Raw genomic sequence first — 16087 nt, 5'->3', positions numbered from 1 at the left:
GATGAGCGAATGTTTGTTTGGTTGTGGATGCGTTTCGGCTAATGCTATTAGCACAGCTATGATGAGTTAAGGTGTGTGTGTATGTGTGTTTGTGTGTTTGTGTGTTTTTGTGTGTGTGTGAGTGATTTTGTGTGAGAGTTTGTTTAGGTAGGGGGGGGTGGGGGGGGGAGTACCAGGGCCCATAGCGGAGGAGCGGTGGAGCTGAGAAGCGGAGGAGCAGAGGAGCGGTGGTAATGTTTCTTCTCTCAGAGGCGGAGCAGCTTGGGTCAGCAGAACCCCTTAGACGGGCTAATGTGAGCATTCTCCGGACATAGATCCCCCGAACGTATGATTGGAGCTCCCGGTCCACTGGGCACACACATGTGAATGAGTGGATGAGCTAATGTTTGTTTGGTTGTGGATGCGTTTCGGCTAATGCTATTAGCACAGCTATGATGAGTTAAGGTGCGTTTGTGTGTGTGTGTGTGTGTGTGTGTGTGTGTGTGTGTGTGTGTGAGTGTCTTTGTGTGTGTTTGTGTGTTTTTGTGTGTGTGTGAGTGTGTTTAGGTGGGGGGGGGGTACCAGGGCCAATAGCGGAGGAGCGGTGGAGCTGAGAAGCGGAGGAGCAGAGGAGCGGAGGTAATGTTTCTTCTCTCAGAGGCGGGGAAGCTTGGGGGCAGAAGAACCCCTTAGACGGCCTAATGTGAGCCTTCTCTGGAGATAGCTCCCCCAGACGTATGACCGGAGCTCCCAGACCTCTGGTCACATACATGTGAATGAGTGGATAAGCTAATGTTTGTGTGGTTGTGGATGCGTTTCGGCTAATGCTTTTAGCACAGCTATGATGACTTAAGGTGTGTATGTGTGTCTGTGTGTGTGTGTGTGTGAGTGTCTTTGTGTATGTGTGTGATAGTTTCTTTTGGTGGGGGGGGGGGTCGCGGACAGGGAGTACCTGGGCACACACATGTGAATGAGTGGATGAGCTAATGTTTGTTTGGTTGTTGATGCGTTTCGGCTACTGCTATTTGCACAGCTATGATGAATTAAGGTGTGTGTGTATGTGTGTGTGTGACTGTTTGTGTGTTTTTGTGTGTGTGTGAGTGATTTTGTGTGAGAGTTTGTTTAGGTGGGGGGGGGGGAGTACCAGGGCCCATGAGTTAAGGTGTCTGTGTGTTAGTGTGTGTGTGTGTGTGTGTGTGTGTGTGTGTGTGTGTGTCTGTGTGTGTGTGTGTGAGTTTGTTTAGGTGGGGGGCGGGGTCGCGGACAGGGTGTACCAGGGCCTCGAGCAGATGAGCTGAGGAGCGGAGGAGGGCAGATGCCCGGCCTTGATTCGCTTATGTCCAGCGGTTCGGGAATTCCAGGGCCCAAAGCGGAGGAGTGGTGGAGCTGAGAAGCGGAGGAGCGGAGTAGCGGAGGTATAGTTTCTCCTCTCAGAGGCGGGGAAGCTTGGGGGCAGCAGATCCCCTTAGACGGGCTAATGTGAGCATTCTCCAGACATAGATCCCCCGAACGTATGATTGGAGCTCCCGGACCATTGGGCACACACATGTGAATGAGTGGATGACCTAATGTTTGTTTGGTTGTGGATGCGTTTTGGCTAATGCTATTAGCACATCTTTGATGAGTTAAGGTGTGTGTGTGTGTGTGTGTGTGTGTGTCTGTGTGTGTGTGTGTTTGTTTGTTTTTTGTGTCTGTGTGAGTGTGTTCGTGTGTGTATGTGTCAGAGTTTGTTTAGGTGGGGGGGGGGGGGGGGTACCAGGGCCCATCGCGGAGGAGCGGTGGAGCGGAGAAGCGGAGGAATGGAGGAGTAGAGGTAATTTTTCTCTTCTCAAAGGCAGAGGATGGGAAGTTTGGGGGCAGTAGGACGCCTTAGACCGGCCACTGTGAGCCTTTTCCAGATATAGATCCCCCGGACGTATGATTGGAGCTCCCGGACCATTGGGCACACACATGTGAATGAGTGGATGAGCTAATGTTTGTTTGGTAGTGGATGCATTTCGGCTAATGCTATTAGCACAGCTATGATGAGTTAAGGTGTGTTTGTGTGTGTGTGTGTGTGTGTGTTTGTGTGTGTGTGTGTGTGTGTGTGTGTGTGTGTGCGCGTGTGTGTGTTTATGTGTTTTTGTGTGTGTGTAAGTGTGTTTTTGTGTGTGTGTAAGTGTGTTTAGGTGGGGGGGGTACCAGGGCCAATAGCGGAGGAGCGGTGGAGCGGAGAAGCGGAGGAGCAGAGGAGCGGAGGTAATGTTTCTTCTCTCAGAGGTGGGGAAGCTTGGGGGCAGAAGAACCCCTTAGACGGCCTAATGTGAGTCTTCTCTGGAGATAGCTCCCCCAGACGTATGACCGGAGCTCCCAGACCTCTGGGCACATACATGTGAATGAGTAGATGAGCTAATGTTTGTTTGGTTGTGGATGCGTTTCGGCTAATGGTATTAGCACAGCTATGCTGACTTAATGTGTGTATGTGTGTCAGTGTGTGTGTGTGTGTGTGAGTGTTTTTGTGTATGTGTGTGATAGTTTGTTTTGGTGGTGGTGGTGGTGGTGGGGGGGGGGGGGGGGGGGGGGGCGGACACGTAGTACCAGAGCGCACACATGTGAATGAGTGGATGAGCTAATGTTTGTTTGGGTCGGTCGAAAAGCTTTGAAAATATTACGGGATCATTATGCCAGCCAGGGTAAGCCCAGAATTATTTCCCTGTACAGCGAACTATGCTCACTCAAGAAGGAACCCGACGAAACAATAACAGATTACATTATCAGAGCAGAAAAGGCAGTCACCGCTCCGAGAAACACAAAACAGGTGATAAGTGATGAGCTGATGATCGCTATGGTTATGAAAGGGCTTCCAGAACCATACAAGCCCTTCGTCATTCATGTAACTCAGAGCAGTTAAGAAATGACGTTTATTCAGTTCAAGAGTAAACTAAGAAGTTATGAAGAGACTGAAAAGTTTGACAGCAAAACCAAATCAGACAATGTCATGAAAGTGGACATGTCAACCGTGATCTGCTATGGATGTGGAAACCGTGGCCATATGTCAAAAGCTTGTCACCAAAAATCAGGGCCAAAATGGTGTGAAAGGCTCTTTTGGTGGGGGAGGGGGGGTCGCGGACAGGGATTACCATTGGGCACACACATGTGAATGAGTGGATGACCTAATGTTTGTTTGGTTGTGGATGCGTTTCGGCTAATGCTATTAGCACATCTATGATGAATTAAGGTGTGTTTGTGTGTGTGTGTGTGTGTGTGTTGTGTGTGTGTGTGTGTGTGTGTGTGTGTGTGTGCGCGTGTGTGTGTTTATGTGTTTTTGTGTGTGTGTAAGTGTGTTTTTGTGTGTGTGTAAGTGTGTTTAGGTGGGGGGGGGGTACCAGGGCCAATAGCGGAGGAGCGGTGGAGCGGAGAAGCGGAGGAGCAGAGGAGCGGAGGTAATGTTTCTTCTCTCAGAGGTGGGGAAGCTTGGGGGCAGAAGAACCCCTTAGACGGCCTAATGTGAGTCTTCTCTGGAGATAGCTCCCCCAGACGTATGACCGGAGCTCCCAGACCTCTGGGCACATACATGTGAATGAGTAGATGAGCTAATGTTTGTTTGGTTGTGGATGCGTTTCGGCTAATGGTATTAGCACAGCTATGCTGACTTAATGTGTGTATGTGTGTCAGTGTGTGTGTGTGTGTGAGTGTTTTTGTGTATGTGTGTGATAGTTTGTTTTGGTGGTGGTGGTGGTGGTGGGGGGGGGGGGGGGGGGCGGACACGTAGTACCAGAGCGCACACATGTGAATGAGTGGATGAGCTAATGTTTGTTTGGTTGTGGATGCGTTTCGGCTAAAGCTATTAGCACAGCTATGAAGACTTAAGGTGTGTGTATGGCTGTGTCTGTGTGTGTGTGAGTGTCTTTGTTTGTGTGTGTGTGTGTGAGAGGCTCTTTTGGTGGGGGGGGGGGTCGCGGACAGGGAGTACCATTGGGCACACACATGTGAATGAGTGGATGAGCGAATGTTTGTTTGGTTGTGGATGCGTTTCGGCTAATGCTATTAGCACAGCTATGATGAGTTAAGGTGTGTGTGTATGTGTGTTTGTGTGTTTGTGTGTTTTTGTGTGTGTGTGAGTGATTTTGTGTGAGAGTTTGTTTAGGTAGGGGGGGGTGGGGGGGGGAGTACCAGGGCCCATAGCGGAGGAGCGGTGGAGCTGAGAAGCGGAGGAGCAGAGGAGCGGTGGTAATGTTTCTTCTCTCAGAGGCGGAGCAGCTTGGGTCAGCAGAACCCCTTAGACGGGCTAATGTGAGCATTCTCCGGACATAGATCCCCCGAACGTATGATTGGAGCTCCCGGTCCACTGGGCACACACATGTGAATGAGTGGATGAGCTAATGTTTGTTTGGTTGTGGATGCGTTTCGGCTAATGCTATTAGCACAGCTATGATGAGTTAAGGTGCGTTTGTGTGTGTGTGTGTGTGTGTGTGTGTGTGTGTGTGTGTGTGAGTGTCTTTGTGTGTGTTTGTGTGTTTTTGTGTGTGTGTGAGTGTGTTTAGGTGGGGGGGGGGTACCAGGGCCAATAGCGGAGGAGCGGTGGAGCTGAGAAGCGGAGGAGCAGAGGAGCGGAGGTAATGTTTCTTCTCTCAGAGGCGGGGAAGCTTGGGGGCAGAAGAACCCCTTAGACGGCCTAATGTGAGCCTTCTCTGGAGATAGCTCCCCCAGACGTATGACCGGAGCTCCCAGACCTCTGGTCACATACATGTGAATGAGTGGATAAGCTAATGTTTGTGTGGTTGTGGATGCGTTTCGGCTAATGCTTTTAGCACAGCTATGATGACTTAAGGTGTGTATGTGTGTCTGTGTGTGTGTGTGTGTGAGTGTCTTTGTGTATGTGTGTGATAGTTTCTTTTGGTGGGGGGGGGGGTCGCGGACAGGGAGTACCTGGGCACACACATGTGAATGAGTGGATGAGCTAATGTTTGTTTGGTTGTTGATGCGTTTCGGCTACTGCTATTTGCACAGCTATGATGAATTAAGGTGTGTGTGTATGTGTGTGTGTGACTGTTTGTGTGTTTTTGTGTGTGTGTGAGTGATTTTGTGTGAGAGTTTGTTTAGGTGGGGGGGGGGGGAGTACCAGGGCCCATGAGTTAAGGTGTCTGTGTGTTAGTGTGTGTGTGTGTGTGTGTGTGTGTGTGTGTGTGTGTCTGTGTGTGTGTGTGTGAGTTTGTTTAGGTGGGGGGGGGGGTCGCGGACAGGGTGTACCAGGGCCTCGAGCAGATGAGCTGAGGAGCGGAGGAGGGCAGATGCCCGGCCTTGATTCGCTTATGTCCAGCGGTTCGGGAATTCCAGGGCCCAAAGCGGAGGAGTGGTGGAGCTGAGAAGCGGAGGAGCGGAGTAGCGGAGGTATAGTTTCTCCTCTCAGAGGCGGGGAAGCTTGGGGGCAGCAGATCCCCTTAGACGGGCTAATGTGAGCATTCTCCAGACATAGATCCCCCGAACGTATGATTGGAGCTCCCGGACCATTGGGCACACACATGTGAATGAGTGGATGACCTAATGTTTGTTTGGTTGTGGATGCGTTTTGGCTAATGCTATTAGCACATCTTTGATGAGTTAAGGTGTGTGTGTGTGTGTGTGTGTGTGTCTGTGTGTGTGTGTGTTTGTTTGTTTTTTGTGTCTGTGTGAGTGTGTTCGTGTGTGTATGTGTCAGAGTTTGTTTAGGTGGGGGGGGGGGGGGGTACCAGGGCCCATCGCGGAGGAGCGGTGGAGCGGAGAAGCGGAGGAATGGAGGAGTAGAGGTAATTTTTCTCTTCTCAAAGGCAGAGGATGGGAAGTTTGGGGGCAGTAGGACGCCTTAGACCGGCCACTGTGAGCCTTTTCCAGATATAGATCCCCCGGACGTATGATTGGAGCTCCCGGACCATTGGGCACACACATGTGAATGAGTGGATGAGCTAATGTTTGTTTGGTTGTGGATGCGTTTCGGCTAAAGCTATTAGCACAGCTATGAAGACTTAAGGTGTGTGTATGGCTGTGTCTGTGTGTGTGTGAGTGTCTTTGTTTGTGTGTGTGTGTGTGTGTGTGTGTGTGTGTGTGTGCGCGTGTGTGTGCGCGTGTGTTTTTGTGTGTGTGTGAGTGTGTTTAGGTGGGGGGGGGGTACCAGGGCCCATAGCGGAGGAGCGGTGGAGCTGAGAAGCGGAGGAGCGGAGTAGCGGAGGTATTGTTTCTCCTCTCAGAGGCGGGGAAGCTTGGGAGCTATTAGCACAGCTATGATGACTTAAGGTGTGTGTGTGTGTGTGTGTTTGTGTGTTTCTTTGTTTGTGTGTTCTTGTGTGTGTGTGTGTGTGTGTTTGTTTGTGCGTTTGTGTATATGTGTGTGACAGTTTGTTTAGGTGGGGGGGGGGCGCGGACAGGGGGTAGCTGGGCCTGGAGCGGATGAGCTGTGAAGCGGATGGAGGGCAGAAGCACGTCCCATAATTCTCCTGAGTCCGGCGGATCAGGAGTACCAGGGCCTATAGCGGAGGAGCGGTGGAGCGGAGAAGCGGACCATTGGGCACATACATGTGAATGAGTTGATGAGCTAATGTTTGTTTGGATGTGGATGCGTTTCGGCTAATGCTATTAGCACAGCTATGATGACTTAATGTGTGTATGTGTGTCAGTGTGTGTGTGTGTGTGAGTGTCTTTGTGTAAGTGTGTGATAGTTTGTTTTGGTGGGGGGGGGGGGGGGTCGCGGACACGGAGTAGTAGGGCGCACACATGTGAATGAGTGGATGAGCTAATGTTTGTTTGGTTGTGGATGCGTTTCGGCTAATGCTGTTAGCAAAGCTATGATGACTTAATGTGTGTATGTGTGTCAGTGTGTGTGTGTGTGAGTGTCTTTGTGTATGTGTGTGATAGTTTGTTTTGGTGGGGGGGGGGGGGGGGGGGGGACACGGAGTACCAGGGCGCACACATGTGAATGAGTGGATGAGCTAATGTTTGTTTGGTTGTGGATGCGTTTCGGCTAAAGGTATTAGCAAAGCTATGAAGACTTAAGGTGTGTGTATGTGTGTATGTTTGTGTCTGTGTGTGTGTCTTTGTGTGTGTGTGTGTGTGTGAGAGGCTCTTTTGGTGGGGGGGGGGGTCGCGGACAGGGACTACCATTGGGCACACACATGTGAATGAGTGGATGAGCGAATGTTTGTTTGGTTGCGGATGCGTTTCGGCTAATGCTATTAGCACAGCTATGATGAGTTAAGGTGTGTGTGTATGTGTGTTTGTGTGTTTGTGTGTTTTTGTGTGTGTGTGAGTGATTTTGTGTGAGAGTTTGTTTAGGTAGGGGGGGGGGGGAGTACCAGGGCCCATAGCGGAGGAGCGGTGGAGCTGAGAAGCGGAGGAGCAGAGGAGCGAAGGTAATGTTTCTTCTCTCAGAGGCGGAGCAGCTTGGGGGCAGCAGAACCCCTTAGACGGGCTAATGTGAGCATTCTCCGGACATAGATCCCCCGAACGTATGATTGGAGCTCCCGGACCACTGGGCACACACATGTGAATGAGTGGATGAGCTAATGTTTGTTTGGTTGTGGATGCGTCTCGGCTAATGCTATTAGCACAGCTATGATGAGTTAAGGTGTGTGTGTGTGTGTTTGTTTGTTTTTGTGTCTGTGTGAGTTTGTTCGTGTGTGTATGTGTGAGAGTTTGTTTAGGTGGGGGGGGGGGGTACCAGGGCCCATCGCGGAGGAGCGGTGGAGCGGAGAAGCGGAGGAATGGAGGAGCGGAGGTAATGTTTCTCTTCTCAAAGGCAGAGGATGGGAAGTTTGGGTGCAGTAGGACGCCTTAGACCGGCCACTGTGAGCCTTCTCCAGATATAGATCCCCCGGATGTATGATTGGAGCTCCCGGACCATTGGGCACACACATGTGAATGAGTGGATGAGCTAATGTTTGTTTGGTAGTGGATGCGTTTCGGCTAATGCTATTAGCACAGCTATGATGAGTTAAGGTGCGTTTGTGTGTGTGTGTGTGTGTGTGTGTGTGTGTGTGTGTGAGTGTCTTTGTGTGTGTTTGTGTGTTTTTGTGTGTGTGTGAGTGTGTTTAGGTGGGGGGGGGGTACCAGGGCCAATAGCGGAGGAGCGGTGGAGCTGAGAAGCGGAGGAGCAGAGGAGCGGAGGTAATGTTTCTTCTCTCAGAGGCGGGGAAGCTTGGGGGCAGAAGAACCCCTTAGACGGCCTAATGTGAGCCTTCTCTGGAGATAGCTCCCCCAGACGTATGACCGAAGCTCCCAGACCTCTGGGCACATACATGTGAATGAGTGGATGAGCTAGTGTTTGTGGTTGTGGATGCGTTTCGGCTAATGCTTTTAGCACAGCTATGATGACTTAAGGTGTGTATGCGTGTCTGTGTGTGTGTGTGTGTGAGTGTCTTTGTGTATGTGTGTGATAGTTTCTTTTGGTGGGGGGGGGTCGCGGACAGGGAGTACCAGGGCACACACATGTGAATGAGTGGATGAGCTAATGTTTGTTTGGTTGTGGATGCGTTTTGGCTAATGCTATTAGCACAGCTATGAAGACTTAAAGTGTGTGTATGTGTGTATGTGTGTGTCTGTGTGTGTGTGTGAGTGTCTTTGTGTGTGTGTGTGTGTGTGAGAGGCTCTTTTGGTGGGGGGGGGGGTGTCGCGGACAGGGAGTACCAGGGCCAAGAGCGGATGAGCTGAGGAGCGGAGGAAGGCAGAAGCTCGGCCCGTGATTCGCTTATGTCCAGCGGTTCGGGAATTCCAGGGCCCAAAGCAGAGGAGCAGTGGAGCTGAGAAGCGGAGGAGCGGAGGTGATGTTTATTCTCTCAGAGGCAGGGAAGCTTGGGGGTAGCAGAACCCCTTAGATGGGCTAATGTGAGCATTCTCCAGACATAGATCCTCCGGTCGTATGATTGGAGCTGCCGGACCATTGGGCACACACATGTGAATGAGTGGATGAGCTAATGTTTGTTTGGTTGTGGATGCGTTTCGGCTAATGCTATTAGCACAGCTATGATCAGTTAAGGTCTGTGTGTATGTGTGTGTGTGTTTGGGTGTGTGTGTGTGTCTGTGTGTGTGTGTGAGAGTTTGTTTAGGTGGGGGGGGTCGCGGACAGGGAGTACCAAGGCCTCGAGCGGATGAGCTGAGGAGCAGAGCAGGGCAGAAGCCCGGCCCGTGATTCCCTTATATCCAGCGGTTCGGGAGTTCCAGGGCCCAAAGCGGAAAGGCGGAGGAGTGGAGAAGCGGAGGAGTGGAGGAGAGCAGAAGCACGTCACGCAATTCTCCTGAGTTCGCAGGATCAGGAGTACCAGGGCCCATAGCGGAGGAGCGGAGGTGTTGAGAAGCGGAGGAGCAGAGGAGCGATATTATATTTCTCTTCTCAAAGGCGGGGAAGCTTGGGGGCAGCAGGATCCCTTAGACCGGCCAATGTGTGCCTTCTCCGAACATAGATGCCCCGGACGTATGCCCGGAGCTCCCAGACCTCTGGGCACATACATGTGAATGAGTGGATGAGCTAATGTTTGTTTGGTTGTGGATGCGTTTCGGCTAATGCTATCAGCACAGCTATGATGACTTAAGGTGTGTGTGTGTGTGTGTTTTTGTGTGTTTGTGTGTTCTTGTGTGTGTGTGTGTGTGTGTGTTTGTGTGTGTGTGTGTGCGTTTGTGTATATGTGTGTGACAGTTTGTTTAGGTGGGGGGGGGCCGCGGACAGGGGGTTAGGGTTAGGGTTAGGGTTAGGGTTAGGGTTAACAAGGCCCATAGCAGAGGAACGGTGAAGCGGAGAAGCAGAGGAGCGGAGGAGCGGAGGTAATGTTTCTCTTCTCAAACGCAGAGGAGGGGAAGTTTGGGGGCAGCAGGGCGCCTTAGACTGGCCAATGTGAGCCTTCTCTAGGACATAGGTCCCCCGGACGGATGATTCGAGCTCCCGGACCATTGGGCACACACATATGCATGAGTGGATGAGCTAAAGTTTTCTTTGATTTGAGATAGGTGATCTCATTAGTTTTATTTGAGTTTACATTCTAGTATACATATGTGGTATTTGTATCTACTCTCAGGAAATGTATGGCACTTTATGACAAGGTTTGGGACTTGTTTTAGTTTTTCGCGACTGTTCAGCTAACTTGACGTTAACTTCTATGTCAGTGTTTTCTTTTTTGGTATAGCGCTGCTGGCGGGAATTTTCCCTCACTCTGTACTGTACATGTCCCATGGCTAACCGATGTTGATTCCCGGAGCTGTGAAGAAGAAAATAAAAGACGATTCAAACAAGGCAAACTTGTGAATTCCTTCCGAAACATGGAAAACGAAGAAGCTGCAAACTTAAACGCAACAGGTTATGGGCCCAGGCTACGAACAAAAGGAGGAAGATGGCAACGTTTGGTTGCCGATGGAGACGAAAACAACTACGAGCTTTGGGAAGTAAAGTTTCTGGGACACATGCGACTCGAAGGTTTGAAAGAGACAATTCTTTCAACTGTTGAGCCCGACCCAGGTAAAAATGCACAATGCTACGCTGAGCTTATCCAGTTCCTCGATGATAAAAGTCTATCATTGGTAATGAGGGAAGCCGCAGATGACGGTCGAAAAGCTTTGAAAATATTACGGGATCATTATGCCAGCCAGGGTAAGCCCAGAATTATTTCCCTGTACAGCGAACTATGCTCACTCAAGAAGGAACCCGACGAAACAATAACAGATTACATTATCAGAGCAGAAAAGGCAGTCACCGCTCCGAGAAACACAAAACAGGTGATAAGTGATGAGCTGATGATCGCTATGGTTATGAAAGGGCTTCCAGAACCATACAAGCCCTTCGTCATTCATGTAACTCAGAGCAGTTAAGAAATGACGTTTATTCAGTTCAAGAGTAAACTAAGAAGTTATGAAGAGACTGAAAAGTTTGACAGCAAAACCAAATCAGACAATGTCATGAAAGTGGACATGTCAACCGTGATCTGCTATGGATGTGGAAACCGTGGCCATATGTCAAAAGCTTGTCACCAAAAATCAGGGCCAAAATGGTGCAGCTATCACAGAAGCGCAACCCACACCGATGAGACATGCAGAAGAAAATCCAAGCCCAAAGAAGACTCGGTCAAACAAAACACAGACATCCAAGACAAAGATAAGGAAGATGAGCAAACTTTTGTATTCAAGGTCAGTCAAAAAGTCCCTCCGGAAAATATCAGAAAAAATGGACTGATGGTAGACTGTGGCGCTACATCACACATCATAACACAAGAAGACAAATTCACAAGATTTGATGAGTTTTTCAACCCAAACAAACATTACATGGAGCTAGCAGACGGGACCAGAAGAAACAAAGTGGCACTAAAAAGAGGTGATGCAGAAGTGTTACTCCAGGACATTGAAGGAAAACCTGTCCTGGTAACCTTAAGGGGAGCCTTATTCATCCCATCATATCCTCAGGACTTCATATCGGTGAAGGCAGCCACAGCTGATGGAGCCAGCGTGATATTCAAAGAAGGAGAGAACAGATTCATAACCAAAGAAGGAACAATTTTCAGCATTGAGGAATGTGACAGACTCTACTACATAAGAACGGTAAATTATCAACAACTTTATGATGATACAGTAAATGACATGATGTCCAGGGATAAAGTAAACTGAACTTGTGATGTCAAAACATGGCATGAGATTATGAGACACCGCAATGTAAAAGATGTATTAAAATGACCAAACTTAGTCGAGGGTATGAAGATTACAGGTCAGACCAAGGTAGACTGTAACGTATACACAGAGGGAAAATTCACAAATAGCAGAAACAGGCAAGCTGATGCAAAAGCTGATGCACCCCTAAAAATGGTACACGCTGACTTATCAGGCCTGATTGAACCAGCTGGTCAAGAAGGGCATAAGTATGTAATTTCATTCACAGATGATTATTCAGGGGCAGTATTTGTATATTTTCTCAAATACAAGAGTGAAGCTACATTAGCAACAGAGAAGTTCCTTGCTGACAGTGCAGCGTATGGTCGTGTCAAATGTATCAGGTCAGACAACGGGACTGAATTCACAGGAAATGCTTTTCAATCTCTTCTAAGGGAGAAAGGCATAAGACATGAAACATCATCCCCATACTCTCCCCATCAAAATGGGACAGCAGAAAGATAATGGAGGACCCTTTTTGAAATGGCAAGGTGTATGCTAATAGAAAAAGGATTACCAAAGGTTTTGTGGCCTTATGCTGTCCAGACCGCTGCCCATATTCGAAATAGATGTTACAATGACAGACTCGAAAATACCCCATACTTCATGTTAACAGGGAGAAAGCCAAATCTCTCAAAAATGTGGATATTCGGAACTGAGTGTTCTGCATACAAACATGACACTAAGAAATTAGATCCCAGATGTGAAAGAGGAATATTTGTGGGATACAGTAAGAAAAGCCCTTCATACCTGGTCTATAATCCACTTACAGAAAAAGTGGCAAAACAGAGACTGGTGAAATTGATCAAAAAGGGAAGAATTGAACAACAAACACAAACTGATGATTATGAGACAGAAATCCAGGGATATGAAGGCACAGAATCTACAGATGAAACCAGTATTGCTGTGTCACAAAGTGAAAATAAAACAGACAACCATATACAAAATGAGGATGAGAGTACTAACGCAGATGTGTCACATGACGAAGAAACAGCAGAAAATGTCCAAAATGAAAAAGAGACGAGGTCAGACATAAAACCCAGATATAATCAAACCAGTCGCTATCCTTGACGAAAAAGGGTCGTTCCAAGGTATTTAGAGGATGATCAGACAGACTATATTAACAATGATAAAAATCATACAACTATTGATTACTGTTACAGGACTGTGTGCGGAGTCCCACAGAATTATAGTGAAGCACTGAAGTCACCACTGGCACCCGGGTGGAATTGTGCCATGAGGGAAGAGATTGACTCGATTAAACAGAATGACACATTTGAACTGACAACTTTACCTGAAGGGAGAAAAGTAATTGGAGGAAAATGGGTATTTGCCCTTAAAGAAAATGCTGAAGGAGGACAAATATTTAAGGCCAGATATGTAGCTAAGGGTTACAATCAAACAGAAGCCATAGACTACTATGAAACTTTTGCACCGACAGCTAACATTACATCAGTGCGGGCACTAATGCAGATAGCCGTACAAAATAACCTCATTGTCCATCAAATGGATGTTAAGACGGCATATTTACATGCTCCTATACATGAGGAGATTTTCTTGGAACAACCAGAAGGGTTTGAAATGATGTCAGAAACAGGAGAGAAACTAGTGTATAGATTAAAGAAATCTCTTTATGGCCTGAAACAATCAGGAAGAAACTGGTATGAACTCCTTAATGACCATTTAGAACAGGACAACTTTGTGAGAAATCTCTCTGACCACTGTGTGTACAGAAAACAGACGGAAAATGGTGACACAATCATTGTAATAATTTGGGTAGATGATTTAATTATTGCAGCAAGCAGCAATGATGCACTCAGCACATTTAAACAGAACATGAAATTCAAGTTCAACATGAAAGACCTGGGGAAACTATCATATTTTTTGGGCATACAATTTGAACAAAAGGGGGATGAAATCAAAATGAACCAGACAAAGTACATCCTAAAAATGCTAGAGAGATTTGGAATGTCAGAATGTAAAGCAAGATCTACTCCAAGTGAGCAAAAATTAGAGGGCATCCCTGTAGCTGATGAAAATGAGCAAAGTGAACCTGTCGACCCCAAAGAATATCGTGAGATTGTAGGCAGTCTTATTTATGCCATGACTTGCACCAGACCTGATATCAGCTGGATAGTGAGCAAACTATCACAGAATCTGGCAATGCCAAAAGTAGAAAACTTAGTAGCTGCAAAACATGTTCTGAGGTATTTGAAGGGGACAGCTGATTATGAACTAAGTTTCAAGACAAATAAGGAGGATTTGAACCTGATAGCTTACAGTGATTCAGACTGGGCATCATCTGTAGAAGACAGACGTAGCACTACAGGCTACTGTTTCAGTTTAACGAAACAAGGCCCAGCCATTGCATGGAAGTCAAGGAAACAGCCCACAGTGGCCCTGTCAACATGTGAGGCTGAATACATTGGCCTAGCCACCACCGCACAAGAAAACATGTACCTGTCTCAACTGTTAAACGGTATGGACAACAAAATGTACAGTTGCACAACAATCTACGGAGACAATCAGGGGGCCATCGCACTGAGTAAGAATCCTGTAAACAGACAAAGGTCAAAACACATTGATGTAAAATATCATTTCATTCGTGAAGCACTCAGTGAGGGCTAAATAAATCTTATCTATTGTCCATCAGAGGACATGTTGGCAGACATCTCGACAAAACTCATGACAAAGGTAAAAATAGAAAAATTCAAAAAGTGGTTCTTTGGAAATTAAAATGTCCAAAGTTTTTTTTTGGATGTTGAGATCAAGAGGGGGTGTTGAGATAGGTGATCTCATTAGTTTTATTTGAGTTTACATTCTAGTATACATGTGTTGTATTTGTATCTACTCTCAGGAAATGCATGGCACTTTATGACAAGGTTTGGGACTTGTTTTAGTTTTTCGCGACTGTTCAGCTAACTTGACGTTAACTTCTACGTCAGTGTTTTTTTTTTGGTATAGCGGTGCTGGCGGGAATTTTTCCCTCACTCTGTACTGTACATGTCCCATGGCTAACCGATGTTGATTCCCGGAGCTGTGAAGAAGAAAATAAAAGACGATTCAAACAAGGCAAACTTGTGAATTCCTTCCGAAACATGGAAAACGAAGAAGCTGCGAACTTAAACGCAACAGTTTGGTTGTGGATGCGTTTCGGCTAATGCTATTAGCACAGCTATGATGAGTTAAGGTGTGTTTGTGTGTGTGTGTGTGTGTGTGTGTCTGTGTGTGTGTGTGTGTGCGTGTGTGTGAGTGTGAATTTGTTTAGGTGGGGGGGGGTCGCGGACAGGGAGTACCGGGGCCTCGAGCGGATGAGCTGAGGAGCGGAGGAGGGCAGAAGCCTGGCCCGTGATTCGCTTATGTCCAGCGGTTCGGGAATTCCAGGGCCCAAAGCGGAGGAGCGATGGAGCTGAGAAGCGGAGGAGCGGAGGTAATGTTTCTCCTCTCAGAGGCGGGGAAGTTTGGGGGCAGAAGAACCCCTTAGACTGGCTAATGTGAGCATACTCCGGACATAGATCCCCCGGACGTATGATTGGAGCTCTCGGACCATTGGGCACACACATGTGAATGAGTGGATGAGCTAATGTTTGTTTGGTTGTGGATGCGTTTCGGCTAATGCTATTAGCACAGCTATGATGAGTTAAGGTGTGTGTGTATGTGTGTGTGTGTGTGTGTGTGTTTGTGTGTTTTTGTGTGTGTGTGAGTGTGTTTGTGTGTGTATGTGTGAGAGTTTGTTTAGGTGGGGGGGGGGAGTACCAGAGCCCATACAGGAGGAGCGGTGGAGCTGAGAAGCGGAGGTAATTTTTCTCCTCTCAGAGGCGGGGAAGCTTGGGGGCAGAAGAACCCCTTAGACCGGCCAATGTGAGCCTTCTTCGGACATAGATCACCCGGACGTATGACTGGAGCTCCCGTACCTCTAGGCACACACATATGTGAATGAGTGGATGAGCTAATGTTTGTTTTGTTGTGGATACGTTTTGGCCAATGCTATTAGCACAGCTATGATGAGTTCAGGTGTGTGTGTGTGTGTTTGTGTGTTTGTCTGTGTGTGTGTGTGTGTGTGTGTGTGTGTGTGTGTGTGTGTGTGTGTGTGTGTGTGTGTGCGTGTGTTTATCTGTGTGTGAGAGTTTGTTTTGGTGGGTGGGGGGGGGGGGTGTTCCCGCGGACAGGGAGTACCAGGGCCTGGAGCGGATGAGGTGAGGAGCGGAGGAGGGCAGAAGCCCGGACCGTGATTCGCTTATGTTCAGCGGTTCGGGAGTTCCAGGGCCCAAAGCGGAGAAGCGGAGGACAGCAAAAGCCCTGTCCGCAATTCACCTGAGTCTGGCGGATCGGTAGTACCTGGTTCCGCAGCGGAGGAGCGGAGGAGCGGAGGAGCGGAGGAGCGGAGCAAAGCGGAAGACCGTCTTAATAACAAGGAAATTACAGATGAGGCTATAATTTCCACAGAAATCTTTAAATTCTATCGCCACCTATACAC

Source organism: Fistularia commersonii, chromosome 31 (assembly GCF_037954325.1).
Source record: "Fistularia commersonii isolate RoL2024-O1a breed Wild chromosome 31, RoL_Fcom_v1.0, whole genome shotgun sequence".
Taxonomy (NCBI): domain Eukaryota; kingdom Metazoa; phylum Chordata; class Actinopteri; order Syngnathiformes; family Fistulariidae; genus Fistularia; species Fistularia commersonii.
The sequence above is the reverse complement of the archived record's forward strand: the minus strand, read 5'-3'. Positions refer to the sequence as shown.